Source organism: Lactuca serriola, chromosome 5, assembly GCF_051521515.1.
Source record: "Lactuca serriola cultivar US96UC23 chromosome 5, Lser_US96UC23_V15, whole genome shotgun sequence".
Taxonomy (NCBI): Eukaryota; Viridiplantae; Streptophyta; class Magnoliopsida; order Asterales; family Asteraceae; genus Lactuca; species Lactuca serriola.
Window position 1 is genome coordinate 248238596 of NC_136412.1, and position 17332 is coordinate 248255927.

Sequence of the window (17332 nt, forward strand, 5' to 3'; positions counted from 1 at the left end):
TAGGATAGGACACTAATTCTCATTATAAGTATAATGATGATTATAAAGTAACTAAACCTTTATTAAATTACCAATCTTAGTTACCTTACGAAAATTGTGAATATGGTACGATTCCATGAAATTGCACTTTGCACCTTGTTAAGTCGGTAGTGGAGCGTGTGTGGTTAACCGACATACTAATATGGGACTGACAGTACATGGAAAATGATAGCTTGATGGTAATCATATATCAATGGAGCGTGTGCGGTTAACCGGCACATTGATTAGGTTGTTTATAACATTGGGTGTACCAAGCTAATTTGCATGGTTATTCATACCTTGTTTGTGATCCTCGACATCCCAGTCACAAAACTGAAGGACACAATCGAGATTTAAACATGCCGTTGAAAAATTCAATGAATCTCAAAGGATCTAGGAATTTCAATCCATTTAAAACTTAATAATCAATTTCTTTTTTCATGGTGGAAATTGGTAAATCGTCATTTACCTACCTTCAAATATTTTGCATTTGGATTACGACATCCCTCTTCCGAATTGTAAAATATTCTGTTGCGTCCTAGCCTTAATATTTCTTGTTGGGTGTTATATTAAGGACTAAAATCAACTAAACTTGAATTTCTCCAATTACATATGTCTAGTTCAGACAACTATGGTCTTCCCGAATCTTTTAGAAAAAGCTTTCTTTATAAAGATGATTTTCCACAAGGAGATCAAGGTGAAAGATTAATCCCTTCGTCGTGTTGTAGTGGAACTTCACTTCCTTCACCTCCTACAATAAATTCTCCCTGAACCACAAGTTCAAGGTCACTCAAATCCATATTGGCAGGAAGGAAAGTCTGTATGTGCTCACGTCTTCGAGATGAAGTTACATATTGACAAGCTCGGAGAGTTGGGTGTCGAAGTCTCGAGGAAGTTGGCTATTGACTGGGTTCCTCAATCGCTTCCTAAGTCATATAACGGGTTTTTTAGGGACTGCTATATGGGAGATCATGACATGACCCTTATTGATCTAACATATTTGCTCGTTGCTGTTAAATAAGCAATGATTTCGCGCACTGGTAAAACAAATTTGATTGGAAGATCTACTCCCCAAACTTCCATGGATATTGACAATGGTAACATTGAAAGTCCAGAAAATATTTCTCTTCCCAATGGAAAGGGATTGGCCATGGTCAAGTCATTTGATAAAATGGTAAAGAGAAAGAATAAGTCTGAGATTGTCCCGTGTACCTTTCCCAAGGAGTCCATATGTTACTATTGCCAAGAGAAGAGGCATTGGTTGCGAAGCTGCCGTATCTACCTGAAGGATAAAGATGGTAAAGTCAAAAACTTTGACTCTACTTCAGGTAAATCTACTATCTAACTCTATTAAGTTCCTAATTGTTGATTCTTAATACATGATGTGACAAGGTTGCATTTTGATGTTTTGTAGAATCGAAGAAATGAAAGGAAACTTAAAGGAAGAGTAAGCATATTCTGATTGTGAAGAGATGGATTTTGATCGCATGGTTCAATGATCAGAATTGAGTTGCTTCTTAAAAGTTATGATAGATTGCTTAGAAATTTGTAATAACATAGTTTTCACTTGTCTTTGCATTATAAGGAAAAGTTTTCTGCAATTTTTATAAATAAAGAAAATTTTTGAAATTTATTTTATTTTAAGTTTCCTTACAATGGCATTTGTGAAAATTGATGTTTATGTACGTTTCTAGCAACATTGGGAAAATGGATTTGATTCTTTCGTTTGTGGTAGTGTCAAAATTTGCCAAATAAGGAAAGATTCTCATTACCCAAGTTCCAGTTGGATAAAAACTTGGAATCATGCAACTTGAGTAGTGTGATGAATTAGAACCTTCATATTTGGGAAATTAAGACTAACTCCTTGATCACATGAATATGTGAGTCAAGTGAAGGACTAGGGGATCGGGTACACTAGGTGTGCGCTGGTCAGGTCCACCACAAATAACGATAAGACTATTTTTCATGATTTACTAAAGTTTAGTAAATATGGTTATGCTTACAAGTTTAAGTATAATTCTAAACATTGGAAAAGTTTCAATGTGTAGCAGAACGAATAAGAAGAATCAAGTTAGGCAGAAAGATAAAAGTTTCTACAATATGAAAAGATGGGAGAGTGCTTGAGTATCGTGGGTTATGATCATCTTAATGATTATGAAAAACCATGCCACAATTGATCCTCTAAGGATATCTTATTGTACTTGTATGGATAAGAAAATGTTTTCTGCCATGGAATGACCAGTTCATCTTCTCTTCATACTCCAAAGCTCCACGCCCCATAATGCCTGCAAAATAAATCAAAAAATAGTAAAGTACCAGACATTCTTAATGAAATGTGCAATTGTCCTAATAATCAAATAAATGCAATAATTAAGAAGTAGAATGCTATGAAAGGAAGAAAATAAACATGCAAAATAGGTGCATAAAATGCACCTATCAGCTCCATCGATATCGAAATTCTCTAGATGGTTCAGAATAGGTGGAGTTGGCGGAGTAGGAAAGGTTGGTTGAACTTGCGTAATAGGTGGGATAGTCCCGAAGGGATCCGACACAGATGGGGTCGGAATCAGAGGGTTAACATGACTAACCTATGCAATAGTACCTCTTGATAGTTCTCTTAATGTTTGTACAGCGTTGGATTTGCGGCCTTGTAGTTCGTCAAAGAGTTGGTAGAGCTTCAACTTCTTCAGAGATCCATTACTCTAAAGACGTGATTTGACATTCCCCTAACCTTTTATGAGGCTATTGATAAAATTCAGATTGTACTTTAGAGGAGTTCTTGTTATTCCGTGTGCAGTCATGTTGTTTACAATGATTTGATACCTATTTGAAGCCGAGGCTATAGATTCACCTGGAGTAGTTGTGAAGATATCAATGATGTTAACAACCAAAGTCAGACGCGTATCTTTCATGTTTTCGGACCCTTCAAAAAATCACGAAGAGTGTCCTAAATCTCCTTTATAGATTTGAACAACTTAATGTGCTCAAAGAGAGATGGAGGAACACTGAACACCTTCTCGAAAAATGCAATCTGGTCCGCATGCAATTTATCGATATATGTAGTAGTGAGAGGTGGTGGGCATTGATCTTCTTGGCCCATGAGAGTTGTAGCAACATCTCTCACCGTTTGTCTGACCGGAACATGTGGACCTTCTTTTACATATCTCTATATTTATTCACCTTTTTCCTTACCAGGTAAAAAACTTTCCATTCTAACTTTCCAGTGATTATACTCTTCAAAAACTAGCAGTGGGGAACGGGAAGGGCAACCCACGCTATTTGCTATTTGCATTTAATAAATTTGTTGAGATGAATTAAGAGCAGCCATTGAAGTTAAGATGTTAGAGTAAAAGCGGTATATAGATGAAATTTTACCCTGAACACATAAATGATTAAGATACAAAGGTAATCTCAAATCAACTATAATCTATTTTTATGGATTCAAAGGATAACCACTCAAGCTCTGATACTAATTATGAGAATAAGAATCAATGTGCAAGGACAAGGTTTGAAAACTCAAACCTTGAGTTAACCTTTAAGATCAATGTATGCTCTTAATATGTAGTTCTAGTCGAATATGGTAAACCAGTTAAGACTTGAAGATAAACAATCAACAAAGTATTCAAGTAATAAATGAAGTAAGATTGAGTATAATCAATGCAAAGACAATTTAAGACATGAAGAATGTAACTGAAAGAAGTTTGACTTGCAAGAGATAATAGATTGATGTGAAGAGAATATCGAGTTCTATTCTTGGATAATAACTCATGAAACATTCACTCCTTATATAGCAAAGGAGGAACTTGGTACAAACCGCTAACGCATTCTAAGGACTGGATATAACCAAGTTTTTGACAATCTAACACTTAATAGATTTACAAGATTTAGTACTAAGAACTGTTACATCAAGATAAGACAAAATACATTAATTGCTTGTTTAGACGCTGAATTGAAATACATTTCATCATATCTGATTCACCATTCACTTCAGAACACCATCTTATTTGAAACATAAATTTGACTTCTGAATTTCTTGGGATTGCTATAGGTTCACTTCTTATGCATCAAAATGGCCTTGAGAAACCTTTGGATGAAATTGACGAAGAGAAGGCCGCTCCTGATGAAATGTGTCACACCCCGAAAACCAAAGGCGGAAACATTTACGGGGTTGACTCCACGTTGAGTATCAAATCCAATGCACATAGTAAAGCAGTAATCACAAAACATTACATTACATAATATTGATTACATCTGTTTGAAAGTAAAGTTGTACAAGTGTTTTACATATGTAATATAAACAAAAGTAAAGACGAGTCCTCGGAACGCTCCGTCTTCTCCAAAAGGTGGCGGTGTACCTGTCTAACGCTGACCTGAGAATACAAGCGGTTTGAAAATCAGCATAAAGCTGGTGAGTTCATAAGCGGTTTAGTTTTGAAAAGATCGAGTTTCCTTTGTTACAATTTCGAAAACGGTTGGTTATGTCATTCCAGGAAAATCCCATATTTTCCTTATAGTTTTAGTTATTCGTTTGTTACTTTATCCGTTGATGAGTTCATGTGCTACCCAGGAAAATTCCATATTTTTCTACGTGTTGAGTTGCCTATTTGTATCTAAGTTCGTTACTGGTTGTTATGTTATCCCAGGAAAATCCCATATTTTCCTATGTGTTGAGTTGGTTCTTAGGTTTGCTTTCGAAGTACTAGTAATTACCAGGTGTATAGTATTAGTTAAGTATTCTAAACCCTTAGTTATTCTACATTCGAATGACTATTATCTACTAACTTAGTTGTATTTTCGAGTATTTGGAATCACACAGAAGCGTACATTACAGTATTTTTGAAGTTCTGTTGAGTTCCAAAAGAGTACATTAGTTGTATAATCGAAGCTCTGTCGACATTTTGAGGCGGATATATTCGAAACTCAGAAGAGGTCCAGAGGCATATTTTCGTATTTAATTCAAAACTCTGGTGACACTCAAGGGGTACACTAGTTGTATGTTCGAAGTCTTGGTGTCATCCAAAGGCGTTAATTCACATTCGTATTCCTATTTCTATTCGTATTCGTACTATGCTATTGGTTAGATTCGTATTCGTATTCGTTCTATCCTATTAGTTATATTCGTATTCACATTCGTATTCGTACTAACGTAATAGTTATATATTCGTATTCGTTCTATCTTATTAGTTATATTCGTATTCGCATTCGTATTCGTACTAACCTAATAGTTATATTCGTATTCGTTCTATTCTATTAGTTATAATCGTATTCGCATTCATTTAGTATCAATCTTAGTTATGATTAGTATGATTTCTTATTCAAAGAGAATATAGTTATAACACTTTTAAAAGAAATCTATGTTTAGTCTAACTGTTTAACCTGCAATTCGAACCATTAGTTATCACAATTTTCATTATTAAAATCATACATGAAATAAAACATTTGAAATGAAAATACGTTTAAGTACAAGATTTCTTGTACTTTTGCTTGTATTCCCCCCTGAAAACGTTGAAAACCATTTAAAAAGGGTAGGGGTATGAACTCACCGGTTGAGAAACGCGTCAGATTGGATCCTAAGCGTCAGTTCTGGGTTCGCGAACACACAAGTTTCCTATGGATTATTAAATGATACATATTTGTATTTAATTAGGACTTGATTAATTTATTTGCCAACGACATACACTTCTAGTTGTGGAAACACCCCATTTTGAGTGTTTGGAAGGACCCGGGTGGCGTTTAAGGACTTGTATGACTAGGGAATGGAGTTTACTCTTCAAGAGTAAACTCCTAAAGGAGTTTACTACCCTAAACACCCCATCCACATGAGTTCACGGCCGTGAACTCATGGAGGCTGATTTTGGGTGCAAAATGGCTTCGTAACAATCGGGAATAATTGCTAGACTTGGATTTTTGGCTTTGGAATGGTTTAAAACTCACAAAGGGACCATTTATTGGAGTTTACGGCTGTAAACATGGAGTTTACAGCCGTAAACTCCCCCCTCACACAAGATCCTTGATGTTTTGGTCCTAACTCAATCACATGTGATTCTAATGATTTTTCCTAAGCTTATATGGATTTTTGAGCGACTTTTGGAAGGGATTTTGGAGTTTACGGCCCATGAACCTCCCTCATGGCCGTGAACTCCCTAAATGGGTGATTTATTATGTTTTAGGCTTCTAAACTTGTTTGTGGACACTTCTAGAATTTATCCCAAGGCTTTAGGTGTGTTAAAGTGTCATTTTAACACATTTAGAGGAGTTTACTCTCCAAGAACAATGAGTTTACGGCCCAAGCATGATCTTGGGTAGTAAACTCAAGTTTACTCCTCTAAATTATGTTCAAGGTGTTCCAAGGCCAATTCCATAATTCTACAAATCATATCTAAGTCTTATTGGTGTTTTGGAAGGGTTTAAGGGCATAAAAACCCCCCATATATATGAGTTTATGGACCAAGCATGTTCTTGGGCAGTAAACTCATGTTTACTCTTCAAAATCCATGATAAAGGCATTCTAAGTCCAGTCCATTAAGCCATTAAGCCATATCTAAGTTCCAAAGGTCGATTGGAAGGGTTTTTGGGCTCCAAAACCCATTATATATGAGTTCACGGCCTAGGGCTGTTCCAGGGCCGTAAACTCATGAATGTGGTCCTATTCCATGATTTGAACTCGAATTTGAAGGCTAGAGGGGTTGCATAACAAGTTAGGGAAGGTACCTTGGTGATTAGAAGCCTTAAATTTGAGATTTGGACCCTTAAACTTGGATTTAGGAGAGAGGTTAGAAAGACAGTAGAGAGAGGAAGCAAAAGCTTCTAATGAATGTTTAAACACGTTTAAATAGGTCCAAAAACTTGGACACGATGGAATTTTACCCGATACCGGCATTAAACGGGGTTTTTGGTCGCACCCGATTAAGTTGTCGTTACCCGACGAGATAGAATTTAGAAATTTCAAGTTAATGATTTTGGGCCATTTTTATGAGTTTTAAATGGATTTGAACGCTTACGAGACTAAAATAAACTTATAGTTTATATATCTTAGTGCAAAAACAAAAGCGGAACGAATCGATAAAGGCGGATTTTTACGTGCGGAACGGATTTCGGGGATGGACAACTTCGGGTTGTTACATTATCCCCCTGTTAGAGGGAATTTTGTCCCGAAATTCAAAGGTTACGATACAGCTCATGAAATGAAAAGAGATGCGGGTGGATCAGCTGCTCCGGGTTTTCACGCTCCCAAGTGGCATCGGGTCTCCGCTTGACGTTCCAGCGAACCCTCACTATCGGGACGCATTTTGGATTCGTTGGGTAGATACTTCTCAAAGACCGAGACATGAAGTATCAGATGGGTGTTAATAAGTTCCGAGGGCAATCGAAGTTTGAAGGTTACGGAATCGATTTCACAAGGGTCGCGAAGGGTCTAATGTACCATGAGGGAAGTATTTCGCTTTTCTAAAGCATTCCATGCCGAGTTTGCATCAAAGTTTTCCATGAAAAGTTTATCATTAGATCAAATGGAAAGGGATAATTATCCAGATTGAGGATACGATCTATAGGTATGACGTTAACATTCTCCTTCTCATTGGTTGGTCATCTCGACGATGCACGTTTCGATTACTAACGAAGGATTTAGTTTAGAAAGATATTTTGAATGAATGGTTAGCAAATTCTTTCAGCATTAGAATAAAAAAGGATCATAGGTACAAGATTTATCGAGAAGAAGTATACCTGTGGCAACGGTGGGATCGGCGGCTGTCCTTTCTTGACCCATAGTTAGAACTCTCCCAGTGTTGCCAGACGTTACTGTCTTTGGACAGTTTCACTTATAGTGCCTGACCTCTCCACAGCTATAGCAGGTTTGACCGATACCAGCTCCGGAAGTTTGACTAGTTGACGGGGTTGGGGTTTTGCAGGTTCGTGCGAGGTGACCTTCCTGGCCACAACTTCTACAGAACTTTGCACGACAAGGGCCAGGGATGCGATGGTGGTAGTTACATCGGTCACACCACGGGAGGATACCGGCATATCCGGTGACAGGTACTTGGGATGTGGAATTGACAACAGAAACAGCAACAGGAATAGTGGCAGCGTGGACTGACACTATTTGTTGTTTCTTCGAGGGTTCTGGGGAAGACTGACTCTTCTTCTTCTTCTTTCTCCAAAACTTTCTTTTCTCGCCACTCTTTTCTGTTGGCTCGGGAGTGGTGCCTGCTGCTTCTTGGTTATCATTGTGATCGATCAAAGTTTGTGCCAGACACTTGGCGCTGTCATAGGTATCTGGCTTTGCTGCTATAACATTCCCTTTTGTTGGCTGGGTTAATCCCCGGATGAACCTTTCTACCTTTTTGCTCTCCGGGGTAACCATTCCCGGACAAAGCAGTGTTAAGTCATCAAATATGGATGTGTAGGCGGCGATATCGGAACCTTTCATCTCCAGGTTCCAGAGTTCATGCTCCAGCTTCGGGATCTCGCCCCGAGGGCAATACTCCGCGTGCAGAAGTTCCTTCATAACTTCCCATCCCATAGCATTGGCTATAGGTAGAGTCAGGGATTTGACTCGGCCGTTCCACCAAGTCAAAGCTTTATCGGTGAGCGTACAAGCGGCAAATTTTACCTTGTCGGATTCCGAACAGGCACAAATCTCGAAGACAGATTCGATTTTCTCTAACCACCGAGTTAGAGTAATGACACCCCCTGTCCCATCAAAGAATGTCGGTTTTGCGTTCATGAAGTCTTTATAGGAGCACTCCTTCCGGTGTCCCTGATTACCTTCTTGATTTTGTTTTTGGGAACCACCTCCTGAACCATTAGGGTTTAGTTGAGGTAGGAGAGCTGATATCGTGGCAGAAATGGTTGCCTGAAGTGTTTCTAGATCGATTTGAAGAGGAGGTGGTGGTGGCGGAGGGTTGTTGGTGTTCTTTGAGCTGGGTCTTTTCCTCGGAGGCATCTTGATCTAAAAAGATCAGGAAAAAGAGGATCATAAGTCCTCTGAATTGAATCAAGAGATATGGATCAAGGGATATCTCATCGAGACAGATATAACATTATATTAAGTGATAAAGCAGGAAAGAGTGATCAAGGCAGAAAATTTTTATCGCTAGAGGAATGATCAAGTAATAGCACGTATACGAGGATTTCTACAAAGGATCGGCTCGAGAAATACTCCCATAGTATTTCATGGTTCGCTGCAGCGACGACTCGTTGTTTGGGATATTAGGTAAGTTTTAGGTATGCTGCGTACCACAGTCACTCCCAAGCACATGTTGGCCGTGTCTCTAATGAATATAGTTGGCCAGGCTATATTGATCCTAGACATGACTACATAACTGCCCCGGTTTAACCGCAGTGTACAACACCCATTTACTTATATTTTGTTCTACTTGTAGTCACGGATTTCGACGGTCGGTATACTTGTATACTTTAGAAAATACTTATATTCGTAGAGTATACTTTTAGTTCAGAGCGCTTAGGCCCTTTAATGTTTATAGTCTTATACCATGTAAGCTTTGGTATACTAGTTCACTATAAACAAGGGCTCTGATACCAATCTGTCACACCCCGAAAACCAAAGGCGGAAACATTTTCGGGGTTGACTCCACATTGAGTATCAAATCCAATGCACATAGTAAAGCAGTAATCACAAAACATTACATTACATAATATTGATTACATCTGTTTGAAAGTAAAGTTGTACAAGTGTTTTACATATGTAATATAAACAAAAGTAAAGACGAGTCCTCGGAACGCTCCGTCTTCTCCAAAAGGTGGCGGTGTACCTGTCTAACGCTGACCTGGGAATACAAGCGGTTTGAAAATCAGCATAAAGCTGGTGAGTTCATAAGCGGTTTAGTTTTGAAAAGATCGAGTTTCCTTTGTTACAATTTCGAAAACGGTTGGTTATGTCATTCCAGGAAAATCCCATATTTTCCTTATAGTTTTAGTTATTCGTTTGTTACTTTATCCATTTATGAGTTGACGTGCTACCCAGGAAAATCCCATATTTTCCTACGTGTTGAGTTGCCTATTTGTATCTAAGTTCGTTACTGGTTGTTATGTTATCCCAGGAAAATCCCATATTTTCCTATGTGTTGAGTTGGTTCTTAGGTTTGCTTTCGAAGTACTAGTAATTACCAGGTGTATAGTATTAGTTAAGTATTCTAAACCCTTAGTTATTCTACATTCGAATGACTATTATCTACTAACTTAGTTGTATTTTCGAGTATTTGGAATCACACAGAAGCGTACATTACAATATTTTTGAAGTTCTGTTGAGTTCCAAAAGAGTACATTAGTTGTATAATCGAAGCTCTGTCGACATTTTGAGGCGGATATATTCGAAACTCAGAAGAGGTCCAGAGGCGTATTTTCGTATTTAATTCAAAACTTTGGTGACACTCAAGGGGTACACTAGCTGTTTGTTCGAAGTCTTGGTGTCATCCAAAGGCGTTAATTCACATTCGTATTCCTATTTCTATTCGTATTCGTACTATGCTATTGGTTAGATTCGTATTCGTATTCGTTCTATCCTATTAGTTATATTCGTATTCGCATTCGTATTCGTACTAACCTAACAGTTATATTCGTATTCGTTCTATCCTATTAGTTATATTCGTATTCGCATTCGTATTCGTACTAACCTAATAGTTATATATTCGTATTCGCATTCGTATTCGTACTAACCTAATTGTTATATTCATATTCGTTCTATTCTATTAGTTATAATCGTATTCGCATTCGTTTAGTATTAATCTTAGTTATGATTAGTATGATTTCTTATTCAAAGAGAATATAGTTATAACACTTTAAAAAGAAATCTATGTTTAGTCTAACTGTTTAACCTGTAATTCGAACCATTAGTTATCACAATTTTCATTATTAAAATCATACATGAAATAAAACAGTTGAAATGAAAATACGTTTAAGTACAAGATTTCTTGTATTCCCCCCTGAAAACGTTGAAAACCATTTAAAAAGGGTAGGGGTATGAACTCAACGGTTGAGAAACGCGTCAGATTGAATCCTAAACGTCAGTTCTGGGTTCGCGAACACACAAGTTTCCTATGGATTATGAAATGATACATGTTTGTATTTAATTAGGACTTGATTAATTTATTTGCCAACGACATACACTTCTAGTTGTGGAAACACCCCCATTTTGAGTGTTTGGAAGGACCCGGGTGGCGTTTAAGGACTTGTATGACTAGGGAATGGAGTTTACTGCCCTAAACACCCCATCCACATGAGTTCACGGCCGTGAACTCATGGAGGGTGATTTTGGGTGCAAAATGGCTTCGTAACAATCGGGAATAATTGCTAGACTTGGATTTTTGGCTTTGGAAAGGATTAAAACTCACAAAGGGACTATTTATTGGAGTTTACGACTGTAAACATGGAGTTTACGGCCGTAAACTCCCCCCTCACACAAGATCCTTGATGTTTTGGTCCTAACTCAATCACATGTGATTCTAATGATTTTTCCTAAGCTTATATGGATTTTTGAGGGACTTTTGGAAGGGATTTTGGAGTTTACGGCCCATGAACCTCCCTCATGGCCGTGAACTCCCTAAATGGGTGATTTATTATGTTTTAGGCTTCTAAACTTGTTTGTGGACACTTCTAGAATTTATCCAAAGGCTTTAGGTGTGTTAAAGTGGCATTTTAACACATTTAGAGGAGTTTACTCTCCAAGAACAATGAGTTTATGGCCCAAGCATGTTCTTGGGCAGTAAACTCAAGTTTACTCCTCTAAATTGATGTTCAAGGTGTTCCAAGGCCAATTCCATAATTCTACAAATCATATCTAAGTCTTATTGGTGTTTTGGAAGGGTTTAAGGGCATAAAAACCCCCATATATATGAGTTTATGGCCCAAGCATGTTCTTGGGCAGTAAACTCATGTTTACTCTTCAAAATCCATGATAAAGGCATTCTAAGTCCAGTCCATTAAGCCATTAAGCCATATCTAAGTTCCAAAGGTCGATTGGAAGGGTTTTTGGGCTTCAAAACCCATTATATATGAGTTCACGGCCTAGGGCTGTTCCAGGGCCGTAAACTCATGAATGTGGTCCTATTCCATAATTTGAACTCGATTTTGAAGGCTAGAGGGGTTGCATAAGAAGTTAGGGAAGGTACCTTGGTGATCAGAAGTCTTAAATTTGAGATTTGGACCCTTAAACTTGGATTTAGGAGAGAGGTTAGAGAGAGAGTAGAGAGAGGAAGCAAAAGATTCAAATGAATGTTTAAACATGTTTAAATAGGTCCAAAAACTTGGACACGATGGAATTTTACCCGATACCGGCATTAAACGGGGTTTTTGGTTGCACCCGATTAAGTTGCCGTTACCCGACGGGATAGAATTTAGAAATTTCAAGTTAATGATTTTGGGCCATTTTTATGAGTTTTAAATGGATTTGAACACTTACAAGACTAAAATAAACTTATAGTTTATATATCTTAGTCCAAAAACAAAAGCGGAACGAATCGATAAAGGCGGATTTTTACGCGCGGAACGGATTTCGGCGATGGACATCTGCGGGTTGTTACAAAATGGCCATCGACAAGAAACACTATAATGATCCCATAAAAGTTGTGTGCATCATAGTGGCCACAATGACTCCAGAATTACAAATGCACTATGAGGATTACTAGTCGTACGAGATGAACAAGGAACTTATGCAGAAATACCATAAACAAGATCGTGAAGAAAAGTACGAGGTGGTAAAGTCCCTCATTGTTAGCAAGATTACGGTGGGTGAGTTTACTAATCAAGCCTAACGTGATTTTTGATGATCAGTTGGCAATCGACATATTTTTGAACTCGCTGCCAAGTGCTTATGATCAGTTCATATTAAACTATCATTTGAACAACAGTAAAACTACTTTGTCTCAATTGCACAACCTCTTGTGAACAACTTAAGCAAGAATGAAGGTAAAAGTGTTGCCTCCACTCCTACTGGTTCGCTTGTTCTGGCCATTGGTCAAGGGAAGGAGAAGAAGAGGAAAGGTCCTCCTAAAAAAAATTGGAATAAAAAGTCCCAAGTTGGGTCGTCAAGCACAGGGTCCAAAGGAAAATCTAGTTCTGATGCTCCTCCAGTTTCTTCTCCTAAATAGGCCCCTTGTTTTGATTACAATGACAAGGGGCATTGGTAAGGAATTTGTGCAAAATACTTTTCGGATAATAAGGATTGTAAGTTGAAGCGAACCTCGGTAGGTATTTACACTATCGTGTCTAATAACTCATCATATTATCGTTCTTGGGACCTTGATATAGGAAGTAGGTTTCACATTTGTTCTAATTTGCAGGGGATAAAAAGATGTGAGGATGTTCAGCATGGATAGATGAACTTGATCATGTGGAATAGGCGATCTTCTCCTGTCACCAAGATTGGAGTTTATGGCTTAGTGTTTAGTAGTGGTTTAGATTTAGATTTTATAAATTGTTTCTACTCATTAGAGATGACATGAAACATCATTTCTTTTCACGCATTGTTTAAAACATGTTTTCGATATTCTTTTGATGATGAGAATGTTTTTATTTCTGCTTATAAAATGATGTTTTTTTTTATTTTGAAGCTTTATCTTGTGATGATGTGTACGGAATTGTGATTATTGTAGAAAATTTAAGTAATAGTGCTTTTTAAATTAATTCGTCTAATGGTATAGAAAAAGCGTGCTTGTGGCATTGTCGTCTTAGACACGTTAACAAGAAACGCATGGCCCAACTAAAAAGGACGGAGTGTTGGAATCATTTTACTTAAGGTCATATGATATATGTGAGTCTTGTTTATTGGAAAGATGATAAAATCACATTTCACTAGCTCTTATGAAAGAGGTGAAGGATTGTTGAATCTCAAACATACAGATGTGTGTGGGCCCTTCAAATCTGCCACAAGGGATGCGAATCGATTCTATATGACTTTTAATGATGATTATAGCATATATGGTTATATCTACATAATCAAGCATAAGTCATAAACCATTGAAAAGTTGAAAGAGTTTAAACATGAGTTCGAAAATCAATTGGGCAGGAAGATAAAGATGCTTAGATCCGATAGAAGTGGTGACTATCTTGTTGGATTAGTGTCTAAGTCCATAACTATTTTGGTATGTACTTGACCCGATTATGAGCATGGTCCTTTTGTGTTGCCTTCACCATAGCAATATGTAGGATGAATTAAGAAGAGAAATGTTTAATATGATTTATTAATATATTATAAGAATAATATATTAAAGGAGAAATCATATTGTTGAATTAATATTAGTCAAGAATTAATTGATAATTAACTTTGTGGCTAAAAGAGATTAATTAAATATAGGGGACTGAACTGCAATTACTGGATAATTGAGTTATTGTGCTAAGGAATTCTAAAGGAACAAGGGGTGAACGAAATTATGATGGGAGCCCATCATATTTTCGTCCATGGACTTATCCAGAAGGTTCCATGGGCTGCTTAGAGTTTAAGCTGTCCATTAGGGTTTTGACTGAAACCCTAGCAGCGCACACAAGTATATAAAGGACCCCTTAGGCCCCAAAAACGTATGTAACTGAATCCTTAGGGTTTCTAGATGTTTTTGGGTGCCTCCTCTCTTCTCCTTTTTCATCTGGTTGCTTAGTGGTGTTTGTGACTCCATTAGAGGTGCAACACTTGAGGCACTAAGCTTTCTAAAGCCAATCTAAGCAAGGAATTGATTGTTATTGCAATATAACAATCAAAGGTAATTACTAAACCCTTATTTCAGTTCTTATTTGATAGATCTAGGGTTTATAGCTTTGGATATTCAATTGCATGTTCATTAGACAAATTAGACCCAAAAGCTATTAGGTTTTGCATGTACACCATAGGACTGATGTTTTGCTCAAAACACATCATATCTTAGTATTGTGTTCCGCGACTACCTTAAGGGATGTTAAATAGTTTCACAATTGACACCTCCTAGGACACAACAACCTAATGGTGTGGCTAAAAGGCGTAATAGAACCTTGTTGGACATGGTTCGTTCCATGATGATTCGAGCTTTTCTTCCAATCTTATTATGGGGGTATACCCTAGAGATTTCCACCCATATTCTTAATTTTGTCCCAACTAAGAAGGTTTCCAAAACACCTCACAATATATGGACAGGGAAGGTTCCCTCGTTAGCACATATCATGGTTTGGGGTTGTGAAGCTTTTGTTAGAGGAGAGACTCATGAAAATCTTGAAACTCTAAGTGAGAGATGTATTTTCATCTTCTATCAACAAACATATAAACATAGTGATAGCATGGTCTTTATAGCATGAAGGGAAGTCGTTTGCGATATATATATATATATATATATATATATATATATATATATATATATATATATATATATATATATATATATATATATATATAAAGAGAGAGAGAGAGAGAGAGAGAGAGAGAGAGAGAAAGAGAGAGCTCATATGCAAAGAGGAAAGTGGGAGTACAACAGATCTTGAAGAAATTCAGGAATCAAACAAGAAAGAACCTCTAAAGACACTAGGGCTCAACTTGAGGAAGAAATTCCAGTTGAACCAATTGACGAGTCATTACCTCTTAGGCTTTCCAGTAGAGTTAGAATGACACCTGAGCTCTATGGTTTGCATATTACTACAGATGGTGATATGTTTATTAGTGATAGTATACTGGTAAATTTTGATGAACCTTCTAACTACAAGGAAGCCATGGCAGGCCCTAAGTCAGTGAAATGGCAAGAGGCAATGGAAAGAGAGATCAAGTCAATATATGAAAACCAACTTTGGAATTTGGTTGATAATGTACCAGGTCGCAAGACACTTGGGCGTAAATGGATCTTCAAGAAGAAGACTAACATGGATGGCAAGGTACACACCTTCAAGGCTCAGCTGGTTCCGAAGGGCTTTACTCAAACCCTAAGGGTTGACTATGATGAGACCTTCTCACCAGTAGCTAAGATAAAATGTATTAGGGTAATGCTTGCCATAGATGCTTTCATGACTATGAAACTTGGCAGATGAATGTCAAAACAACTTTCCTAAACAGGAAGTTGGTTGAGGATGTTTGCATGAGTTAGCTAGAGGGTTTTGTAGATGCAAAGTATCTAGATAGAGTGTGTATGCTTAATAAACCAATCTATGGATTGAAACAAGCTTCTTGTAGATGGAATCTTTGTTTCGAAGAGAAGTTCAAAGAGTTTGGCTTCTCTAGAATTGAAGACAAATCATGTGTATATATCAAAGAAAGTGGGAGTATAGTGACCTTCCTAGTATTGTATGTTGAGGACATACTTCTTATTGGAAACAAAATTCCAACCTTGCAAGAGGTTAAGTCTTGGCTTGGAAAGTGTTTCGCTATGAAGGATCTGGGAGAGGCTGCTTATATTCTAGGATAAGGATTTTGAGAGATAAGAGTAAAAGGCTAATTGGACTTAGTCAAAGTACGTACTTGGAAAAGGTGCTAAAGCGTTTTAGTATGGAAAATTCCAAGAAAAGAGAACTACATATACAGAGTAATACCAAAATAAGTAAAACTCAGAGCCCGACTACTGATACAGAGATACCATAAATGAATAGAGTTCCATATGCTTCCGTAGTTGGATCTATCATGTATGCTATGACATGTACTCACCCTGATGTGGCCTCTAATTTAAGTAGGTTCAGTCGTTATTAGGGAAATCTAGGTAGAGCTCATTGGATAGTAGTTAAGAATATTCTCAAGTATCTGCAAAAAACTAAGGATTGGGTCTTTGTGCTTGGTGGCAGTGATACATTGTGAGTAATTGGGTATAGTGATGCCAACGTTCAAGCAGACAAAGACAAATTCCATTCTCAATATGGCTGGGTGCTTACCCTAAAAGGAGGAGTGGTAACCTGGAAAAGTTCCAAACAGAAGATGGTGGTTGATTCTATCTATGAATCCGAGTACATAGCGGCGAGCGAAGCATCAAAGGATGCTATTTGGTTTGAGAAATTCATGGGAGACCTTGGATTTGTTCCAGCCATAAAGGAGCCAATGAATATTTTCTGTGATAATGAAGGAGTGGTTACCTTAACAAAGGAATGAAGAGATCATGGCTGATCAAGACATATCGATAGAACCACAAACCAAATCTTGGTTATTCGGATCATCCTCCATCTTTATCCATTATAAAGCTACTTAGGAACTAGATCTGAGGTTATTGGTCTTGGTTTGAAGAGACTAAGCACTTAATGGGTTTCCATTAAGTGCTTAGTCTCTTCAAACCAAGACCAATAACCTCAGATCTAGTTCCTAAGTAGCTTTATAATGGATAAAGATGGAGGATGATCCGAATAACCAAGATTTAGGGCGTGTTCAGAA